Below are 22370 nucleotides of genomic sequence, written 5' to 3' on the forward strand. Positions count from 1 at the left end.
CCTCGTCTATGCCTTAAACTGCAGGATAATGAAAATTATTGAAGGTTCTACAATTTCTTTCCAAAAGTCTTTCCAAAACTTATACTTCCGCCTATCAGAAAATCCTTGTACCACAGAGCTGCATAGGGCCAGGATATAGAAGGATTACATTTATAAAGGCAATGAAGAACAAACATAAATATAACAGAGGCATCCCTGCCTTAGTCAGGCAGGATCAAACAAACATGGGATTTTGAGGGGGAAGAGCAGGAGAAGAGATGCTGGAGGAAGGAAGGAGGAAGAGAAAGGAAAGAGGAGGAGGCGAGGAGAATGTAAGGCAGAGCAGAAGAGGAGGAAGATAAGAGGAAAAGGAAATTTAGGTTTTTGGTTTTTTTGTTTGTTTTGTTTTGTTTTGTTTTGGTTTTGGTTTTTTGTTTTGCACCAGGGATCAAACTCACAGCCTCACTTTTGCCAGACAAGTGCTGTGCCACTGAGCTGTATGCCCAGACCCAGAAATTTACTATTTATTTGGCCCTACTTCACTCTAAGCATGCATCCAGAAGTTTTATATTATTTTTTATCTTCACAAAAACCCCATGAAGTGGAACTGCTTTTGCTCTCACTTTGAAGATGAGGGAGTAGGGACCTTGAGAGACTGAAGAACTTGATCAAGGTCACACAGCTAGTACCAGTGTCACAGTGGCACAGTCCTCCCAGCACGCCACCTGCCTTTTGAGAACAGCTGCAGTACGGAGCTCTGGTGTGGAGCCAGGGCCTCTGCAGAGTGCGTAAACACTTTTCAAGTTTGTGCTTCCAGAAGACTGCTGTGGTGAAGACAGGCCCAGCTCCTCCCTCGGCCCCGCGGAGCGAATTATCCACATCTGAGTGTATTTTTTGTTCTTACTCTCTTGGACTTCATGAGCATTCTCTTGGCTTCATTTTTAATCACAGGTTGGAAGCATGTTTCTTTGAGCATAGATGAATGACTGTCTTCAAAAACTTCTCAGCTAGTTGTTTTATCGTTAAGGAATAAAAGCGCTTGTCTAAAGCCCTGCGAAAGAGCTGGCAGCATCTGAGAAAATCCTGAGACCTGGGGGCAGTAATGAGCAGTAAAGGATCCACTGCTATTGAGCTTCCAGAACACCCCCTCTGCATGCAGGATACCTCCAGGATGACCAGGCCGTAGATCCACAGTGTGTGTCTGGAACAGTCTCAGTGCAAAGGGACTTTGTCCCTAGGGAGTTTGGCATGGGAGAATCCATCTGAATAGACAGGGCACCCGAGTCTTCATGGTGCCAGTGACCAAGGAGGCTGTGGTTCAGTATGGGAGGAACAGGACCCCTTTTCCCATCCAGTTTAGTACACCTCAGCCATTCCAGGTAGATCGTCTGCTTGGCGGCCTCTTCCAGGGACCAGGAACTTCAGAGGCTGCTCATTTCATCTTACAGTTTCCCCACACAGCTACACAGAGGCTTTGACTCTCACCACACAACTGGATGGAGGCGTAGACGTCTGGCCAAGGTGCTGAGTGGGTGGGCAGCGAATCTGAGCGTCTAACCCAGGCCTGTCTGATAGGAAAGCACGTGAGTTCCTCTGTGCACACACGGTAGCATGCTGGCCTGGCTGCTCCAGACCGTGTGACATCCAAGGCCCCTCCATGGCCTTCTCTGGTAGAGGTAACCATGCCTCTCCCTCTCTGTTTTTGTGGCAATTGCTTTCTTGTGAAGATTGTGTCCACTGTCTTTGTCATCCAAGAGTTCGAATGTTATCTCGGGACTGGCCTGAGACGTGTGCATCTCTGACAGGCAAATAAATGCAATGCCCCTCCCTTGATGGTCTAACACAACAACACACATCAGGTATGCTCCCTTGGTCAGTTTCCCCTGATGTGCTGTGCGCCATTTTGTGCAGGCTCCAGCGCAGGCAACTGAGTTAACTGACAGCCTGTTTCTATCCATTCCACTGCCATCTCAGTGGTCTTTGTTGATCAACACTCTAGTCCCACCGGCCTTCCCTCATACGCTCTGCTGGCTGTGGTACTGATACAACGGTCAAGAAAGTCTGTCAGTCAGAAACAAACTTTTAATCTCCCAAGACACACGCCTGCCTCTGCCAACTGTGAATTCCTCCCAGCTGTTCTTCACCACTGTCTTCAAATCCAGCCTGTGCTAGCTCTCAAAATGACAGGCTGTCCAGGGAGAAATAGGATCTCCTGCTGTGTGTTTTAGAGATCCTGAGTATCTAGACTTTTGCTATAATATCCAAGTCTTAGGGCTGGGGATTTAGCTTAGTGGCTTAAGTGCTTGCTTGGCAAATGTAAGGTCATGAGTTTGATCCCCGGTACCAAAGAAAAAGAAGATCTAAGTCCCATTCTTCACCTTCTCCATGACTTAACACACTGTGTGAGTCTTCAAGGACGGAAGAGGTGCCTTTATTTTCCCTTCCCGTACAAGACATGCTCTGCAGTAAACTATCAACTCTTTGGTTTGGTTTGGTTTGGTTTGGTTTGGTACCAGGGATTGAACTCATGACTTCACATTTGCCAGGCAGTTACTTATGCCACTGAGCTAAATCCCCAGTCCCAATTTTCCACTCTTGGTGCTCTTTCACCCCACTACAGAGGGGATTGTTCTTCTCTGTGCCTGTGCTAAGTGCTAGGGATTTCACCACTGCTCCCCTGTGGGGTGATGCCCACATTTGGGATTTTCCTCATAACTGATTTCTAAGTCATTCATTCCAGTTGCTAAAACAGGTTTTCATTGGCTCCACAACATTCAACAGCAAGAAGTATTACATGACTTTCTTCCTAATTTGAGGTCTATCTGACTCACCAGCACAACAAGATGTTCAGTATAACTCCTCATCAGGGACACTTTTTTCCCAGGTCAACTGGAACTTGCACAGGTCTGAAAAGCTGGTCTTCAGTCCATCACTGAGATGTACGTTGTCTGTGTTGTCCATTAAAAAGCAGAAGCATCATCTCGTTGTGCCTAGACGTGACACAATGTTGGTTTACTGCTACAGTCGAAGGTCACAGTCCTTGGGACCCAGCTACTGACATCTGTGTGCACATTATCAGAAGTTGTTGTGACATGAAGATACAGTGCAAAGTGTCACCTTCATCATGCTGGGACCTCAGTTTCCCCTGATCTGGGTTAGTCACCTTTCTGCTACTATAACAAAAATTCCTTAACATAAACAACTTAGGAGGGGGAAAGACTTATTTTGTCTCACGGTTTCAGAGGTCTCAGTCTATGGGTAGTTGGCTTTCTTGCCTTGGGACCTGTGACAAGGCAGAGCATCATGTCAAGAGTGTGCAGTAATGGAGCAAAACATCTCACCTCATGGAGGCCAAGAAACAAGGAAAGAAACCAGGGCACCTCCACAGTGACCTCTCTTCCTCCTACTAATTCCCACTTCTAGTGGCTCCACCACCTCCAGACAGTGCCCCAGGCTGTCACTCAAACCTTTAACACATGGACTTTGGGGGGACACTTACCCAGCCCATATTACAGTGTAGCAGTCAGTGAGGGCATCTGTCCTAACCTCAGAACTCACCCTCTGGAGATGCTTAGAGCACTTTCCCACAAGCCCCTGGGTATCAGCCCTGGGGCTTCTGTTGCTATGGGGTGCAGTCCGCCAGTGGCCAGAAAGTCAATGTCCTGAGGGCAACCTCAACCAGTGACAAACGGTACTTGCGGGATAAACACACCAGCTGCCAACACCGTAGGTGGGAAAACACAGAGTTCTGTTTCACATAATCACCCAAATGTCCACTTGGAATGGAACCCAAAGGTGCCCCAGGAGTAACCTTATTTACTCACCCCACCTGTGTTCACTATGCTTCCCTCCTGATCTTGCTTCTCCACCTGCACCTCCTAGGATCACCTCTTAGGTTACCCCAAATCTTTGTCTCTGGGTCTGCTTCTGAGGACCCAAATCTAGGACCAGAGGCTTTTGTTCTTGGCTCTGAAATCTCCAGTGGCAAAGAAATTCAAGCACAGTCTGGTCTTGTGTGTGAAAAGAGGCAAGAAAAAAAATGAATGACCTTTTTGCTCCTGGGGATCTCCTTGCATAGAGGGTAAGAAAAATGAACAGCATGATATGTTTTCCTTCTAGAGAGCAATTACTTACCAAACTCCTGTTGCAAGTCCTGCTTGGTGTGCAGACACCCTGGAATAAAAAAGAAAAATGAGATGATCTAATATTCCAAATCCCAGGAGATGAAAATCAATGCCTGTAGAATATGAAGCATCCAGCAAGGGGCATTCAGTCAGGGTCCCATGTCTCACTCATGGCTCAGGTATTTGATGAGGAAGTAGGAATGCAGAAACTTGCTCAAGCTGAGGGTCATTTGGTCCAGTCTTGGTGTGACCAGACGTGAGCTAGCAAGACCTACTGCTGCTCTTCAATCTCTGGCATCTAAAACTTACCCTGCAGTCCCACCCAACAACATGAAAGAAATGGGCAGATGACCCTATGACAAACACAACACAGATCCATTGCCCACCCGAGTAACTCAGTCTGTTCAGGGATCCTAGGGGGCAGAGAGTATTGGTAAACAAGCTCCCTGTATCTGGGTCAGCAGGATTCCAAGCCACTGAGGTTGGAGACCTGCTTTCGTTACTTTTCTCTCATTGCTGAGACAAAATACCCAGTGCACAAAATTAAGGAAAGAAAAGTTTAGCCCACAGTTTGTGGAGGTTTTAGTCCATAATCTGGTGGCTCCAAAGCAGAGTAGCACAGCACAGGGGCAAAGGTTCAAGGTAGCACAAGACAGCAAAAGCAGCCAGCGCTAAAGGGAGGAAGCAAGGCTCTTTCCCTCCCTTACATTGTGTGCAGGCTACCCACCCATACCATATCCCCACCTTCCCTTGTACAGGCTCAGGTGCTTCCAAAGTGAAGCCCCTGGCCTCCTACTGAGATGCTTCATTAAATGTCTAAACTTCTCAGGTTGACACAATGTATCAACCATAACAGGACCCAAAGTTCTCCCAAAGCCATGAGAATGGCTTTCCCCCATTTTGGTCCCTCTGGCCTATAACTGGTAGCTAGAGGTTTAAAGTCACCGTGGACACAGGGAAAACTGTGTTGGCCACTTTGGGCACCTCCTCAAAGACACACTGTCTAGAGCCCTGCCTCCTAGTTTTCTTCTTCTAAAGGCTTGCAAACACTGCAATGTGAACTATGCATTAAAATTTTATATACTAATATATATTTTACTGAACTTTTTAATAACCCGGGGAGAAATGGCTTTAAATAATTCAGTATGGTCTTGGCCCCAAGCTGAACTATGCTCCAACTAACCATGTATAAAATATGACACTAATATTGCATACTTTAATATCATAAATGTTTATCTTGATAATGAGCCATTTGAATTCTAGTAATGTCTGAATTACAGTTGCCATGGCATAGTCTTGTTAAGGCTTTAAATGAGACATCAACAGCACAGTGACATCAGTACACGTTCATCTATTTGCTGTTTATGAGCAACCCAGCTGGACAGTGAATAGCTTATTCACCAATAAATACCATTTATGAAGCAATTGAATGACTGAAGGAAGTGTGTTGCCAGTAATATATGTTTTTCTTGCTAGGTTTGAGATTTTACAGAAAGTCCCACATGAGAACAGAGGTCAGTCTCTACTGTACAATGAGCCCACTGTGAGAAGAAAGCATTGCTGACACACAGTAGGTCCTCACTAAATTCCCATTGGGTGACTCTGGATGGCTGCCTTGGGAAGAAGAATTTAAGAACTTGATCGGTTCTCAAACCTGGCTGTGCATCTCAGTCACCTAAACACTGTGTTAAAAGCACGGATTTCTAATCCCTGTGCAGACATAGTTAAACCCTTTGAATTTGCAGCCTAGAAATCTCACCTTCAACTCTATAAGAAATTTACCTTTCCTTAAATTTCTATAAGACTTTAGGCAGAGAATCTGAAAGTTAGAAGAAATCCTAGGATTACCTAGTCCTACACCTAAAATCACGTAACAAGATTGTGAACAAATTAAGACTCAGATTCAATCTGTTGACTCCATGTCCAAACCCCCAAACTCTTTCAACAGAACATGGCCCTCCAAAAAGGGATATGCCTCCACTAGTTGAATTAGTACTCTTTCAGTTATGTTTTTTTTAAACCCTAATAGAAGACTATTTAACCAAAACAAAAATTTTTTAACATAGCTTTAAGTATAGCTGGACCCCAAGCCTTCCATGATGTCATTGGGACTTCGTGTCCTTTCATCTTTCAGCTCATTTCCTTTGGGTTCATTCATACCCAGCTTTTCTCCACCGGTGGCCTCAGGTTTCTAGGCTGTATCCTGACAGTTCACCCATCCAGGCTGAAACAAGGCTTTCCCTTGCCGAGAGTGGCAGCAGAGGTCCCCGGCTGCTGCTCTGTTTCTGCTGAGACCACGCCTCCCTTCCAGAGCCCCCGCTGTGCTCAGAGCAGCAGAACCTGAATTACGGGTCCACCCAAAAGAGAGAAGCATTTGCAATGACCCTGGACAGAGAGTACAGTGCGCTGGCTCCCCCAAAAGAAAACTGAGCAGCTGGTAACAGAAGGGGATCAGAGACAGGACAGAGATCACACCCCGCACAGTCCTGGCTAAACTCAAGCCCTGTTCGCAGCCTCCATTTTACTCATGGAAAATAATTTAACACATTACATTAGAACAAGCCCAGACATGGAGTGCAAAATTCTCATGAATTTTTAAGATGAAACAGGTAATTTCAAAGAGCCCGCAAGCTTGTAGCAGGCGGCGGGGCTCCAGCAGACTCCCAGAGGCCGGCAGCAGAGCTCAGGAGGCCTCACTGCAGAGCAGGAGGCACCAGCAAGCAAGCCTGGCCCTGAAATGATCTGCATGTCTGAATTATTCATCATCATTTACTCTCTTACTCCCCTGTGGCAGGGCCTGGCCCCTTGGCCCTCCTTGATCTTCCTACACATACCAGACCTGAAGGTCCAACCTTGCCCTCCAGTCTCAGATCTTTGAGACTGGGGTGGAAGGAGGCAGAGAAGGGGTAGGCAGGTGCTTAGAGCCCAAACTGGGGAGAACTGGAGCCCAGGACGGGCTGAGCTGCAGCACCGCCAAGCAGCCCATGCTGCAGCCCTCAGATTCTTTTTTGTCAGCTGGCCTGGAAGACACAGATGTGTTGGTATCCATTCAACCCACTGGGTGCCAGAGCCTGTGAGAGACGAGTACAACAGGGTCTCTGTACCTCAAGGTGGCCAAGTCTGAGATGAGAGCGGGGCAGGGTCTTCCGTACCAGGACCATCACGGGCGTCAGGGTCTGGTGAGTGGCTGCCTGCCTGGAGGGAGAGAGAGGCACAAAACCAGCGTGCAGGTTAAGCAGCAGCTCTGAGGAGAGCACGTTCTAGGATCAGGGAAGGAGGAGGAGGCTGGGAAGCAGAGCCATGAGTCTGAGGCATCAGCCCCCAAACCGTGTCTCCAAATCCAGCAGCGGGGAGGGAGAGCAGCATGCATTAACGAGAAGACCAGAAACCAAATAGAGCCTGGAAGCCGGAGAGACGAGCGGAGGTCTGGGATCTGGGGAAAGGCCTGGAGCAACCTGTCCAGGAGGGTCAGCAAAACTGGCCATTTTCTCTCAATCCCTTCCCTGATCTTCCCCACCCATCGCTGGGCTGCAGGAATGGCTTCCTCAGTCCTTCTGGCCCTAAGGTTTCTACACAGTACCGTGTGCAAAGCCGCTCGCTAAGATCCAGCCCAGCTGCATGCGGCTACCTCTCTGAAACAGCCTTCGCCACCTGCCTCCCTCCTCAGGGCTCAGTCTGGTCACAGCTCCCTAGGTAGCACTGCCACCTCATGGATGGGCTGCCTGCCGCTCCCGTGCTTCCCTGCCATCGTGGTCTCACCGTGCTGCTGTGGATCTGCTGACACACATGTCTCTACCCCACCTCTGGCTCTGAGCCTCCGGAAGGCAGGTGTCACCTCGCACCTCCACGAGCCCAACATGATACACGGGAAGCATCCAATTAAATACCAGTGGGATGCTTACTCTTTACCAAGGCTCTGCTTGTGCTTCTCCCAGAGTCATCAAATGCCCTGAGGTGTTAGAAACTGACGGGATGCAGTACTTGCCCAGAGACTCTTTTTCTAAGACTCTGAAATAGGCACAAACTCTTTGAGAATGAATTACATCAGTGCTAATGTTTTAATAGCAAGGCCTCTGACTTTTCTGCAGCCAAAAACTGCTTGGTTTCAAATCCCAGTTCTGCTATTTGCTTTGTGACTTTAGGAAAGTTATTGATCTCCTCAAACTTTAGCTTCTTCAGCTGCAAAGTGGGTTCAGTAAAGCCCCCATCTTGTAAAGTCACGTGAAAGTTAAGACCAAGATGTACAAAGTCTTAGCACACATACTGAGTCTGAGGAAAGATTTTTAACATGTGAGCTCAGAAAATAGGGTAAGGTGGTTAATCAGATCATGCAGTCTAGCTCACTGCTTCCTCATCTTTACTAATAATTAATGTAGGGTTTTTCTTCAAATGCAGCTGCTGATGAGAAGTTCCAGAGAGGGCCTCCATGTCCAAGATGCTAGAGGGCAGGGGACCCTGTTGCAGGTCCAAGACCCTCCTTTGAGGCTCTAGGTCAGTGGGGAGCAGGACCCTGCCAGCAGGGGGCAGCAGTGGTGAGTATTTTGGAATCACAGGCCCTCACCTGAAGTGAGAGGAAGCTGCAAGTTAGAAGAAGGGGTTGTAGAGTGACAGAAGAGGAGAAGAGCAGGAGAGGCAGGAGGGACCCACCCACACACGGTACCCTCGCCTTTTAGATTGAGCAGAGGGAATGAGGGCCCCGGGTGAGGATGGGCCCCCCTTCCTGGCCTGCCCTCCTATCTGCAGAGAATGGCTCTTGTTCTCCCTGTGCGTGTGACCAGCTGCCAAATGCCACCTCCTCATGTCCTCAGGGAGGAATGCTGAGGGCACACAAAGGCCTGGGGCTTGGGGCTGCTGGCCCAACAGGTCCGAAATGGCCCTGCTGCTTGCCCTCTGTCCCAGCCATGGATGTAAAAGAGGGTTCCTGAGCTCCTGCTGTCTGGAGTCTGATCTGGCCCCTGCCTTGCCCCCCACAGACAGCAGAACGCCCCAGCCAGAGGGCACCGTCCATCACTTCCTGACCTGCACAGGGGCCTCCAGCCACTTGCTCACCTGTCAGCACTCATTTGTGAGGCCCACCAGGGGCAAGAAGTCCGGAGGGGTTTGGGAGGCGGGTGCGCTACTGCAGAAACCTCAGTTCAGCATGTCTGTCAATGAACTTTAGTTTCCAGGAACAGCTACAGATTAGAGAGCTGTGAGACAGTTCCCGTCTTATTCACTTTGATCATGAAACATCTCCTCGTGCTAGTTTTGAGTTTTGACACATGCTCATGACTGCTTAGAAAGTCTCAGAGCACAGAACAGCTTCTAAGGGAAAGTCCAGCTACCTTCTTTCCACAGGCGACCATCAAGGCGACTCTGGACTCCTCAGAGCTTTCTTTGATGGTTTGCTCCTATCTCAAGGCAACAAAATTTTAACATACTTTCTAGACTTAATGATGTCAGCCCGTTGTCTCTTAGCTTCCTGCCTAATCTTGTTTTAGATACTCAGCTGCCTTAAACCATTTGGAGACTCTGTAACTACTGCGCTGAACTTCTACTCCTGGGCTCACCGTCCTTCCGGAATATCTCAACTCTCTAGGAGTCCAAAGATATATTTCTCTCACTTCCTCCAAACCCGTTAGCTTTATTTTACATTTTCAAAATTTATATTCTGTGCCATAATTATATGATTCTTCCCCTTATTTACAAATCTAGTCTAAAAACTGGAAACCAAGAAGCCGTGTTTACACAGCTATAACTAGGCAAATGTTGATGGTACCTTAGTCAGCTTTTTTAATGTACTACGAGCCCACTGTCTTTTCCGTGAGTTTTTTTATTTGTCCTGGAGTTCTGTTTGCCTTTTCTCTTGCTTATTACCTATTTCATATCCTCAAATTTGTTTTCAAAATTACTGTATATCAGATATTCTAGCAAGCAGAGAATTATACTAAAAATACTTAATTATTTACCAACCTAATTTAATTAAATGTATGAGAATGATTTATGCAGCTGAGACAAGCAAGAACAGACAAAGTCATGCCGGAAGTTCCCTGCTGTGCAGACCTTGACTCCACAGAGTCTGGGTCAGCTTGAGCTTCCCTGGGCCTTGGAAGGGACCGAACAAGGGAAGGTGGTGGCTCTCATTCATTTGCTGTTTACCACCCAATTCAGAAATTCCTCATCCTGCAGCATCCAGGTGCAGCATCCTGGCCACTATCAGGCCACTGGGATGGGGGTCCCTGCCCACCTCCCTCCTCTGCTCTCTGGGCCAGCTGCCCAGCCGCCTTCCTATCTTGCTGTGCTGCCAAAGATCCCATGTCCAAGGTCCCTTGTACCCTTTCTTGATTTGCCCTCTTATTTTGTCAAATATAACATTCTGTTTTTCCACTTGATATTTAAATCAGGGAATGATATTAAACATTTAGTCACAAATTAATTCAAAAATTTCCATCACTGATGTCTTGTTACAAAGTTACACACAGAATATGACATTTGAAAAGCTCTTTCATAAAATTAACATTGGTGACATCCTAGTAGGAAGCTGTGTTGAAACTGTGTGACAATCAGCAACCAAAAGAAGAGATTGCAGAAGTCCACCCATGGCCCAGCACTCCCCACTTCCTCTCAGGATGCCTCATGCACCAGGAATGGTGCAACAGTCCCTAGTCCACCAGCAGCACCACTATCAATCTGGGTATTAAATGACTAATTGTGAGCTTGTTAAAAACGAAATGGAAATAGCAGTTTCCAAATCATCCTCCTGCATTCCAGGAGATTGTCTGACAGGGGCCCTGGCTGAGGCTCTCATCTCCCACTTTGGGTACCATTGCATTATTCAACAAGCATTTACTGAGTCTCCTGTGCTCCCAGTCTGTCTTCACAGACAGCCTGCTGTTTAGAAAGGGATATAAAGATAACACAGTGTCACAACCAGAATGGCCATCACTGTGATAGAGGGAAGTACACTGCTAATAACTGTGCAAGTACTGACAAAGAATCTCCTCCAAAGGAAGCAATGTCTGAAGAGTTGTCGAGATCGCTGAGCAGGTAAGTGAGTGGATACCTGGGTGGATGGATGGATGGATGGATAGATGGATGGATGGAGAAGCTAGTGAATGGATAGATGAATTCATGGATGTGTGATGCAAATCATGGATGCTAAATCACAAAAAGCCGTGGGGAAAGAGGTCATTGTCTTGATTGGGATAATCACCCTTTCCCTAGGGCCTGAAGGTAGAGACAATGTATGACTCATCTATGAATTCCAGTGCCTAGCAAGGAGCTGATACATAACCAACATTCAGTAAGTGCTTTTTGAGTATGGACTCAGTGAGAATTAATGAGTACTAGGCAGTGCAGCGAACTCAGCCAAAGCTCTTCCTCTTTTTGAGTCTCTGTCTCTCTGTGTGAATCAGGCATAAAGACACCTGTCACCAGAATTGTCAATACTACTGGTGTTGCAAAAAATGATTGTTCTTGGAGACCTGCTATAGCCTTCACTGTGTGACAGATCTTGGAGAACCAGAATCTCTCACCTCATCCACTGACACTCTGAGACACGTACGTTACCTTCATGTTGAAATATGATCAAATGTATGGCAGATACTTTTTAACTTAAAATTTACCATAGTAAACGACATTGTCAAGAATCCCCTTGGCCTTGGCACTATCCCATCGTCACTGTCACTTTCTGAAGCAGTTCTTGAAGTCGTCTTCCATGAGCTTCTTGACAGTGTGATCAAAAATAGGGTGAAAGCTGCTGCCTGGTGCCAGCCAATGGAAAGGCAGGCTTGTGAAAATATTGTAATATGTCTTCCCCCGCCTTATTCACTGGCCCTGACGCTGTGTGACTTTTGATTCTTTCCCAAAGTCAAAATGACTGCGAAAGGTAAATGTTTTTCTTGATTCAGGATATTGAAGCAGCTGTGAAGACAGTACAACTAAGGATACAAAAGGAGACTCCTAGAGCTGCTTCTGGGCCGTTTACTTCACTCTCTGAGCTGCTCGAAGATCTGAGCATTAAGTTAGATTTTTAAAGGTCGCAAGGCACCTGGGATGCAGGACATAATTATTACTGGTTCTATCCTTTGCCCAAGCCAGGAAGGTGCAGGGATTGGAGTCTGTTCTTTCTATCAGCCATGCTGACGCTTTTAAACTAATTAACATGAAATATTAAAGTTCTGCTTGGGATATAATCTATAGATACAAACAGAAGACGTCGATAATAGTGAGCTGCCCAGCGCCGCCTTCCTCACCCGGTGTCACCGCTCAGCCGCCTGGGCCACGCCACTGCCGTTTCTTTTCCCCATCTGCCCCCTGGTGGTGAATGCGAGCACAACAGGCTCTGCATCCTCAGCACCCGCACGTCTTCCAGTTCCGCGTCCTTCTAAGGCAAATCCGATTCGTGGCTGCCTCGCACGCCCTCTTGTGGTGGTTGTTTGCATTTTGTAGCTGCACAGGAGGAGCACGTGCTCAGATGATTTTAAATACCTTAGCCAGACTTCAAGCCTTGGCTGCATCATTCACTGACTTCTTGACTTTGGCATAGCACTACGGCCCTACATACTAATTTTCTCGTGAGTAGGATAGGGAATGTGCCTATCATGGAGGTTTTTGTCAGGGATCTGATGGAAAGGCTGCAAAGAGGCTCTGAGCAGGATTTAAAATTAACTGACTGGCTTTCTATGTTTATTTGTGAGTCTGTCCCAGGCCTCACTGAAGATTCATAGTAAGTGAACCTCTATGAATCACTGATCCTGGCTGAAACCTGTAGCGGCCTGTGATGCTGTGAAGCCTCAAAGGACAAGACAAGGCCACAGCTGAGGACAGCTGGATCCAATCCCAGTTAACTAAATAGAGACTGCGGCTGCAGGTGTCTCACTGACTCCCAAGGTCCTACTCAGTTCTCAAGTCTTCCCTCATTTGAAAACAAAAAAAAAAAAAAAAAAGAAAGAAAGAAAGAAAGGTTGTCCAGAGTTCTTCGGAAAATCTCAAATTCTGCTAGAGGGTTTTGATTCTCCTAAAGCCCTAAAACTATATCACTTGCCTCTTTTATTTAAACCTTTATGGTCCATTTTTTTGGGAGGCTGCAGGCCTAATCAGTTCACAACAGATAGCTGAAGTAAAACACCTAGTACGAGTGCTCCATAAAACTCATCTCCTCTCATCCTGCTAGAAAGACAACTCAACCGCACATGGGTAAAGTCTCACAGATGGCATATTGGGTTTCACAAGTAAACCGTCCTGACAAAGTGGGTCAGACTGCAGGGGGAGAAGGACAAAGGGAATTGTTAGGAAGTCCGAGGCTGTGGACAGAGCTGAAGAGTGCAGGTGAGGACAGAAGGAATTCTAGATCTAATGAGCCCTGCTTATGCTGTGAGGGCACAAGCATATAGAGGTTACAGGACACAACAGGGTGTGCAGGTAAGTGGGCAGATAGTGGATAACTGGGGAGTGAACGAGTGGACAGTGGTCAGTGTCCCAGCAAGGCCTGAAACAGCTGTTGGATGGGCCAGTGCCAAAAGGTCTGCAGGGTACGCTCAACCCTACCTGCGCAGGGCACATGTTAAAGCAAACAAAAACTCCCAAGATCCAGCCCAGGACTGACTCAGATTCTTTGGGCTTTGACCTAGGATCAGACTTTTTAACTGCTGACTTTATCCAGATGTTTAATCATACTCAGGATCACTGGGGAGGCAGAAAAGATCAGAGATTTGGAGTGAGATCCAGGGCTAATCCTAAACCCATTTCTTGTGTAACCTAGGCAAACCATTTCCCCTCTCAGCTGTCCAAGGCCCAATATATAAAGTAGGTGCAAAAACTGCCAGCACGATGCTGAATAGGATCTAGTGCATACCAGGGGTTCAGTAGACAGAATATTAAACCCAAGGATACCTGGGACCTTGACTGCCCTTACTTCTTTCCCACCTTAGCCTGCAAGTTGCCGATTGGGTCCGCCCAAGAGGAAGAGTCTGGAAGAGACCATGAGGGAAAAGAGGGAGGGAAGCTGAACACACAAAAAGCAAAAGCTGAGGTTCAGCTCAGGTCCTGCTTGTTTACAACACCATCCCCGCTGGCTGTCCCTGGGAGACTCGGTGGGCAGACTGAGCTTGTCCTTGGGTTCTCATGTGCCCTCCCCATCTCCCCCAGGTTCCCATCCTCTCCTTTCCCCTCTCCTTTCCTCCCCCTTCTGGCTTAGGTAAGCAGCCCAGGACCCAAGAGCACATCAACCATCCAGGCTCTGAGGTGTCAGTTGTGGGGTGATAGTTTATGGTGGCCAAATCAGGCCACTGTGGTGCAGATCACTGCGGGGATAAGGGGAATCCAAGGTGACTTCTGGTTTCTGGTCTGGACAAGGGCTGAGCCAGAAAGAGAGTAGGGAGTGGTGTGTGCCAGGACACTAAGGAGGAGGAGTAGATCCACCGAACTGGACAGACAGACAGATGACATGTGTCAGGGTTAGTTCCAGCTCCTAGCTGACAGTCTGTATCATTTGTTGAACTCCTTGCTTTTCTTCTCTCCTTTAGGAAGGCCAGATGAGCGCCCAAGGCAGCTCCTGCAGCCCTGCTAAGTGAACCAGGATTCAGGCTCACCATCTTTTCACTCCACCCCACATGAGACCACGTGCTTAAAACTCTCCTCATAATCCGAGAGGGCAGTAGAGCCTAGCACTGCATTTTATTCCAGGCAATGGAAAGGAGGAAGGAGAAGAGGGACAGGATAGGTGACTCTGAGGTGAGTGAGGTGTTTAAGGAACCTTCTCAGAAAGGCCCTCGTGACATTTTCACTTCTTATGGGCCAGAACCAGATCACATGATTGCAACGGCTTGCAAAGAATATTGGGAACGCTTATCTTTATTGTAGCTACAATGTACTCAGCTCTCGGGGAACTGTCACTAGGCCAAAGGTGGAGAATATATGCAGGAAAGCAATGACAGCTCTGCTATAGTCACCACTCCGAGGGTGCCCAGAGCACTCCAGAGAGGTTGACTTAAAAAAAATTGTTAGTTGCTACTTCCTCGTGAGTATGCACAGAGTGCAGAGACAGAGTCTTGAGGACTAATTCAGGGGCAGGCAGGGTCTGGCGGGAGGGAGCGTCAGCAGGGTACAATGTACAAGGACCCAGAAGCCAGAGGAGCTGGCTCTGGACAAGTGTGTGGCATGATCGAAGTGTTCACTGCAGCACAGAGGTTGATGAGCAGGGGCTCCTGAGTCTCCGGTGGTTTTCACCAGTGTGACCCATGATGGGGGTGGGGCAGATTTCATTAGAGTGAAGACAGTGAGAGGCTTAGAACTGAGAATATTTAGATCATGTGCAGAGTCTGCCTTTCCAACCTTGGCTATGAGTGTGATGAGAAAGGTAAGGCGGTAGCTGAAGATGAAAGGAGAAATTCAAAGGTATGAAAGAAGGAAAACTTTCCTTTCTCCTCATCTTACATTCATTGTTTGGGGCCCTGCAAATTAAGTTACCGAAAGTTTCACAAGGAGAAAACAAATAGAAGCTTACTATTATGTGCATCAGGCAGACTGGGGAGCACTCAGGGACATGAAACTGCCAGGGGTGTTTGGAATTTGGACCTGTACTTCTTAACAAAGAAAGCTAATTTGGCAGAGAAGGGACAAGACAAAGGAGGGGCCTGGGGCTTCAGGGTGCCAAGCTTCAGGAAGAGCAATGGGTAGGAGGAGCCTTGGCGGGGTTGCTGTGGAGATCCCCCATGGACACCATCTCCAGCTGATGAGGGCGTGGATTGCGTGTAGGGATTCCTAAGAGAGGAGAGAGGAACCTTCACACATATGTGTCCTGCTTTTAGGCAAAAAGGAGACGCAGTGGCCTTCCCTGCATCTTCCCCTCCTCAGTGATCTTCAGAGGGTGATTGGCAGTAAGAATGAGGGAGGAGAGATGGGGCGTGGGGAGTCCTCTGTGGAGGTCAGAGAATGTTCTCAGGTGAGTACACGGATCTGACACACGACTGCTGTGGGCTGGTGACAGAGGGGTCTACAGAGTGACTGTGGGCAAGAGAGGTTCACGCAGAAGCGAGGAGATGCTGGACAGAGATGATCCCAGAAGTTCTGCTATTATTTGAGGCAGTGGAGACCCCAGAGTGCGGACAGGATCTGAGGTAAGAGGGGTTAGGGAGGTGCTGGCTAGGGCAGGACACGGCAACATGAGCACGGGTAGAGGATGACAGGATACCCTGTAAATCTCCTGGGGAGACATGGAAGAAATATCTGCCTCTGCATTGAAAGGACACCAAAAGCCCAAAGAACAACTCAGGTGACCTTAGCTCTGGGAGTAAATGGGTTTATTAGGGGCTCACTTACAGAGTGGCTGCAGCACCAGCAAAGTCACCAGCTCCCTAAGTTGTGGGTGTCCCACTGCCACCTCACCCCATCAGGAACTCATGGTCTCAGCAGCTGTCCAGCCATGGAGGTGGTGGATGACCTCACTAAGCTGCAGTCCAGGGCTCAGCCTCAGCTGAGCTGCCCAGCAGGGGCTGCTACAAGACCAGGTCACTTTGGCGAGGGTTCAGAACACAGTTCTCACTGCACGAAGTTGGGAAGCTCAGACTCCAGAGAAGTGGAGAAGCAGGCTCTGTGCCAGGTGGTTTGGAAGGTGAGGAGTGGGGGGCCCTGGAGTATGAAGCCCAGGGAGGGTGTTCCCCTGCCTGATGAGACTCCATGCAGCTGTGGCCTGGGGGCCTGACAGTGAGGGCAGCAGAGGGAGAGGCTTTGGTGAGAAAGGTGAGGGGGATTCGTTTGCTGTGGAACAAGGGTTCCAGGAGCTTCCCTGTGAGGAAGCAGCAGCTGCTCTCAAGGCTCCGTGTGGGAGCCGCTCAGTGGGATGGGTGAACACCAAGTGTTCAGACATGCGGCAAGCAACGCACGACTCACGGGCCACGAATCAGAGGGGCTGCTCAAGGCTCAGCACAGTTTTCCCTGCAAGTCACCACCAAAATTAATCAACCAGATCCAACTGACTAACCTGCTTTTGTAGTAAACTTTATTAGAACCCAGCTACGCCCATTCATTTACTTGCTGTCTGTGGTGGCTTCCATGCCACAAACGCCGAGCTGAGCAGTTGTCACCATCCAGGTACAGGCCAAGAAGCCTAAAATATTTACTATCTGGCCCCTCCAGAAAAGGTTTGCTTGATTAGAGTCTATTTGAGAGATTAAACACACTCGCTCTTCTGGATTAGAGGAATGCCCCTGCTCAGGGCTAAATACATTTTTTTTTAATTTTCCTAATTTTTTTTCCTTTTCCAATGTTGAAAATGTGTGATTCAAAATAAATTGCAAAAAGTACACCAACTTTTAACGTACAGCTGATGACCTCTCCCATATGAGTGTTTACACCCGTATTCGGACCTCTGTCGCGTTATTGTTGCCTCTTCTACAGTCTCCTGTGAATGAAGTGCGTGTGCAGGGCATGAAGGGAGCCTTTTGTGTTTGGCTTCTCTTTCGTTTGTCTTACATCCTGAGATCCAGGATGCTGCATGTGTGAGTACACGCTTTATTCTTTTATGCTGGTGTACACTATGCAGTGTATAAATAGCCACCGTTTTTAAGTTGTTCTCCACTGGTGGGCATTTGGGTTGCTGTGCATTTCATGCCACAGTGGAAAAGATTTTGATGAACAATCTTGTACGTATCTTTTACAGCTGTATGTGCTCATTTCTCTTGACCATATACCTAGAAGTGGAATTGCTGGATCACAGAGTTAGTGTTTGTCTTCTGTAAATACTGTCAAATCAGATTTTTGAAAATGTGCGGTTCCCATTTAGGCTCCACCTGTAACCTGTATTTAACTGCATTCAAAACTTGAGCTGCTGGCATGGTGTGCCCTGGAAGTGAGCTCTTCACACACACTCCTGAACAGAGGAAGGAAGTGCCAGGACCCACGCGGCTGGAAACCACAGCAAGGAGACGGTCTTTGCCCCTGGTATGAATATAGATCATCTGGGTGTTGTCAGTGCCATGTGACATGGACAGTGCCTTTCAGGGCCACCAGAGCTGCGAACCCAGGTCACCCCACTCATACTCACAGAGGACTGATGTACATCCTCCCGCATGGAGAGCTGTATTCACAGCAGTGGGACCCTGGCCTGCAACCAGCAATCTTGTGATCCTTCTCAAATAACCTGATGCCAATATGCCAAGAAGGTAAAGCCTTAGCCACTCAGCTGCTTAGGAATCACAGACTCTGAGCCAGGGAGTCTTGATAGTCCCCCATCTAGTGGCCGAGTTTCCTCTCCAGCAGCAGGACCTCTAACCTTGTCACTCCTTCTTGGACAGTACTGCTATCTTTTCTGCCCATCTTCTCTTTATTACAGGCTTTATTAAGCTGAGTCTGTGCCTCTGAACTGGCTACAGTCTTTCCAGACACACCAGGAGATACCCTCTGTGGATGTTCTCAATCCCTTCCCCATCTTTATTTATTTATTGGTCTTTTTGAGACAAGGTTCGCTATGCAGTTCACTCTGGACTTGAGCTCACATTGTAGCCCAGGCTGATCTCAAACTCATAGCAATACTCCTGCCTCAGCCTCCTGAGTGCTGGGATTATATGCATGCACCACCATGCTGGGCCTCCATCACATTTTAAGTGTTCTGGGGACATTGTTATGGTATGCCATGAGAGTTTGGCTTAATACATACTGAATTTCCATGCTTGTATTAGTCGTTTGAGCTTCAATAAAAACACTGCTGTATCAGCTTTCTAATCACTGAGACACCAATACCCACAATTTAAAGGAGGAAAGGTTTAATTGGCTTACAGTTTCAGTCCATGATCAAATGGCTCCAAGGCAAAGATTTCACATGGAAAGGTATGGCAGAATGAAGTGGCTTAGTGCCTGGTGGCTTGAATCAGAAGAGAGACCAAGGGACTGGGACCTGGAACCCAAGACCACACCGTCATGACCTGCCCAGACATACCTACAAATATTGCCCCACCAATCCCCAGGGGGGATCCCAAAGCCAATCAAGTTGAAACACCACCCTAACCACCTAACCACCACTTTGTCATATACCAGAAGGGTGATAAGCAACCAGGAATAAACTTACTTCTCACAATCTGCAGCTGAGAACCCTGAGGTCAAGAACTCAGCAGATTCAATGTCTGGTGAGGCCAGATTTCTGCTTCAAGGACAGTCGTTTTCTCACTGTGTCTTCACTTGACCCGAAGAGGAACCTGGGTCCCATTCGTGAGGGCTCCACCCTCATGACCTAATCACCTTCCGAAGCCCCACACCTCCTTTTACCATCACAGCAGGGTTAAGTTTCACACACAAGTCTGGGGGAACACAGACTTTCAACTCATGGTAATCCCCTTCAGACCCCTGAGTCTGGCAGGAAAGCAGATCCTGGATGGTTGGACCAGGACTGTGATTTGATGACAGAAGTAGAAGAGATCACTGAGGGTATATAGAGTTAACTGTGGGGAACGTGTGAAAATATTAAGGCAGGAGAGGCAGAGGAGAGGACCCAGAAAGAATCATGCACTTTTTGAAAATAAAAACACACTCATCAATCCTGCCAGTATGCAATAATTATTCAACACATCTGAAATCTGTTTCAGAAGGCTTTGAGATAATTAGTAATTGTACCTAGAAAAGCTTTCCCACAAATGATGTGCCTGGAAGAGTTTAAATAAGAAATGGAGATCTCAGATTGTCAGCCCGACCCTTTGCATCTCAGAAATACAAAGGTAGACCTTGTAGAAGAGTGCTTTGAGTGCTTTAATTCTGCTCAAGAATGAGAAGTAAAATTGACCTGAATATCCTGCCACAATCCTCAGATGTATGAATGTCCAAATGACAGCTCAAGAGTCATAATGGAGATGGTGCTTTTGGAAGGGGACCAAACTATGTGTCAAGAACAAAAATTAGATGACATGAGGACCGAGATTATCTGTCTTGTCTCCTGTCTACTTCAATGGTTAGCTATGTTTATGTCCAATAAACATATGTTGAGTGGATGGATAAATGAACGAATAAAGGGATAGATGGAGGAATGATGCAGAAATGACTGAGTGGAGAATGGGGAAGGGAATGGATGAATGAAGGGATGGAAGGACAAGAGGGAGACTTTTCAATCACCTCTTTTCTCTTTTGGTTAGGGTTGCTGTCCTGCTCTTTTCCTGAGGCCCAGGCCAGCAGTATCCATAAGAAAGTGCAGAGATCCATTATTCACTCTTGAGCTTTAAAGATAATAATACAGATTCCTCTTTCAACAATCAGGTTTATGTCAGTGTAATGAAACATTGTAGATGTAGAAGTCAAACTTTATAAGAATATGTTGAAGGTTTCATAATGCATGCGAACAGGTAAAACTTCTAATGTGTATTTATGTGGCCTCTTAAAGAACACAATAATGAAGAATATTACTCCAAAAATCCATACCATCCTAGTGGCATTTAAAGCATTTAAGTTAGTAATAATGGTTTTAATATAATTAATTCGTGGTGGCAGGTGAGCCAGAAAGAAAACTAGTCAGTGTCTCCTATGAGCCTATCCCTCCCATTAGCAACTAGGGGTCAGGGGTCTGAGCATCTCTTGGGAGGGTGACCATATGCAATATAGCAAACATGGGGGATTTCCTTCTATCTTCTCTTTGAAGGCAAATATTGTTTTCACTGTTTTGCTTTGTTCTGATCAATTGTTTGCTCTATTCAATATTCTGTTTTGATTGATTTTATAATGTTCTGCATTTGGATTGATTTTGCTATACCTGATTGAATGGACAAGTATTGTGAAGATAATGAGATACACTATGCTAGCTATTACTGTTATCCCAGTATCCTGCTGTGAAGTTCTGTACCAATTTCACTGCATTGTCTCGATTGGCTTTGTTCTGTCTTGTTCTGTTCTATTTTACTACCTACAAAAAAAAAAAAAATGACTCATACACCCACTTGCCTCTACCATGCATTTGAGAAGCTCCATTTTTCATGATTCATTATCCACACAGACACTTAAAGCTTGTCTGAAATTATGACCCAAGTCCTAGGTCATATCCGGAGTAATTCCTTGTTTGTTCTGTGTCCATTCTAATGGCTTTACCTGTGGAAAAAGAACCCAAAGGTCGAGCCATCTCATGGCCATCTCATGGCCAGCGATGCAAAATTGGGAAAGAATTCCTGTACTTCCTACAAATGCCCAACGGGATTTCTGGAAGAATTTCTGGAGAAAATGGGTAGGAAGGTACTTTATCACTTGCCAGGCCCTGTGTAACCATTCATGTTGTAAGTATTAGAAGAGGATCATAGTTCCAGAAATACTGTTAGCCAGGGCCAGATGTTAACACTCACCAGAAGGCCCTGGGCCCTCTTCTAACAGGGTAAATCTTGTCAAAGCCTTCTCCATGGTCTACAGGGTGTCTTATGTTTTGGAGGCACCAACTCTCTGAGTTCATCTCTTACAACAGTCTATCAAATAGGAGTTACGCTTTGTTCTCAAAATCTCATCCTCTCTCAGACCTTGGGGTCTGGTGTGCTCTTTCCTCAGATATGTCCATATCTTTAGTTCTCTTCTCAAGCATTTGCAGCTCACAGAGCTTCCTTACCAATCCTACTAAATACTATACAGCTCTCCCCTGTCCCCTGCCTTAATTTCTTTTTTCTTCATGACAATATTTTGTTAATTTATCTATCAGCCATCTCCTCAACTAAAAAGGGGTATCCATGAAGGCAAGGATATTGTCAATTCACTGGCATGCCCATAGCATGTACAGTATCAGTACGTACTTGTGTATCGGTTATCCAGTGCTGTGTAACAAATTATCACAGAGGTAATGACTTAAAATAACTCATGTTCATTATCTCACAGTTTCTGTGGATCAAGAAGCTGGGCACAGCTCAACTGGGTCCTTTGTTTCAGAATTTCTCCTAAGGCTGCATTCAGGGTGTTGGCCAGAGCACAGTCTCATCTGAAGATCTGATTGGAAAAGAATCTACCTCCAAGCTCATGTGGCTGTTGGCAGGATTCAGTTCTTTGTGGACTTTTGAGTAGTGCCTCAGTTGTTGCTAGCTGTTGGCTACATCTCACCCTTGGCAGATTGTCAGGGGTTCCCTCTATCAGCTCACAGTAGAGAATCTTGCTTCACCAAGGCCAAGAAAGGAAGAAGTTTGCTAACAAGAAAGATGTCACATCTTACATAATGTAGTCACTGAAGTGCCATTGCTTATGTCAGATTCTCTTGATCAGAAGAAAATCACAGGTCCTGCCCATGCTCCAGGGGAGGGGATTACACAAGGGTGTGACTAGCGAAGGTGGGGTTATTGGAGCCGA

The sequence above is a fragment of the Cavia porcellus genome, unplaced genomic scaffold, assembly GCF_034190915.1.
Source record: "Cavia porcellus strain 051 isolate PalLab524CR breed Dunkin Hartley unplaced genomic scaffold, mCavPor4.1 scaffold_5, whole genome shotgun sequence".
In the NCBI taxonomy this organism is placed as follows: Eukaryota; Metazoa; Chordata; class Mammalia; order Rodentia; family Caviidae; genus Cavia; species Cavia porcellus.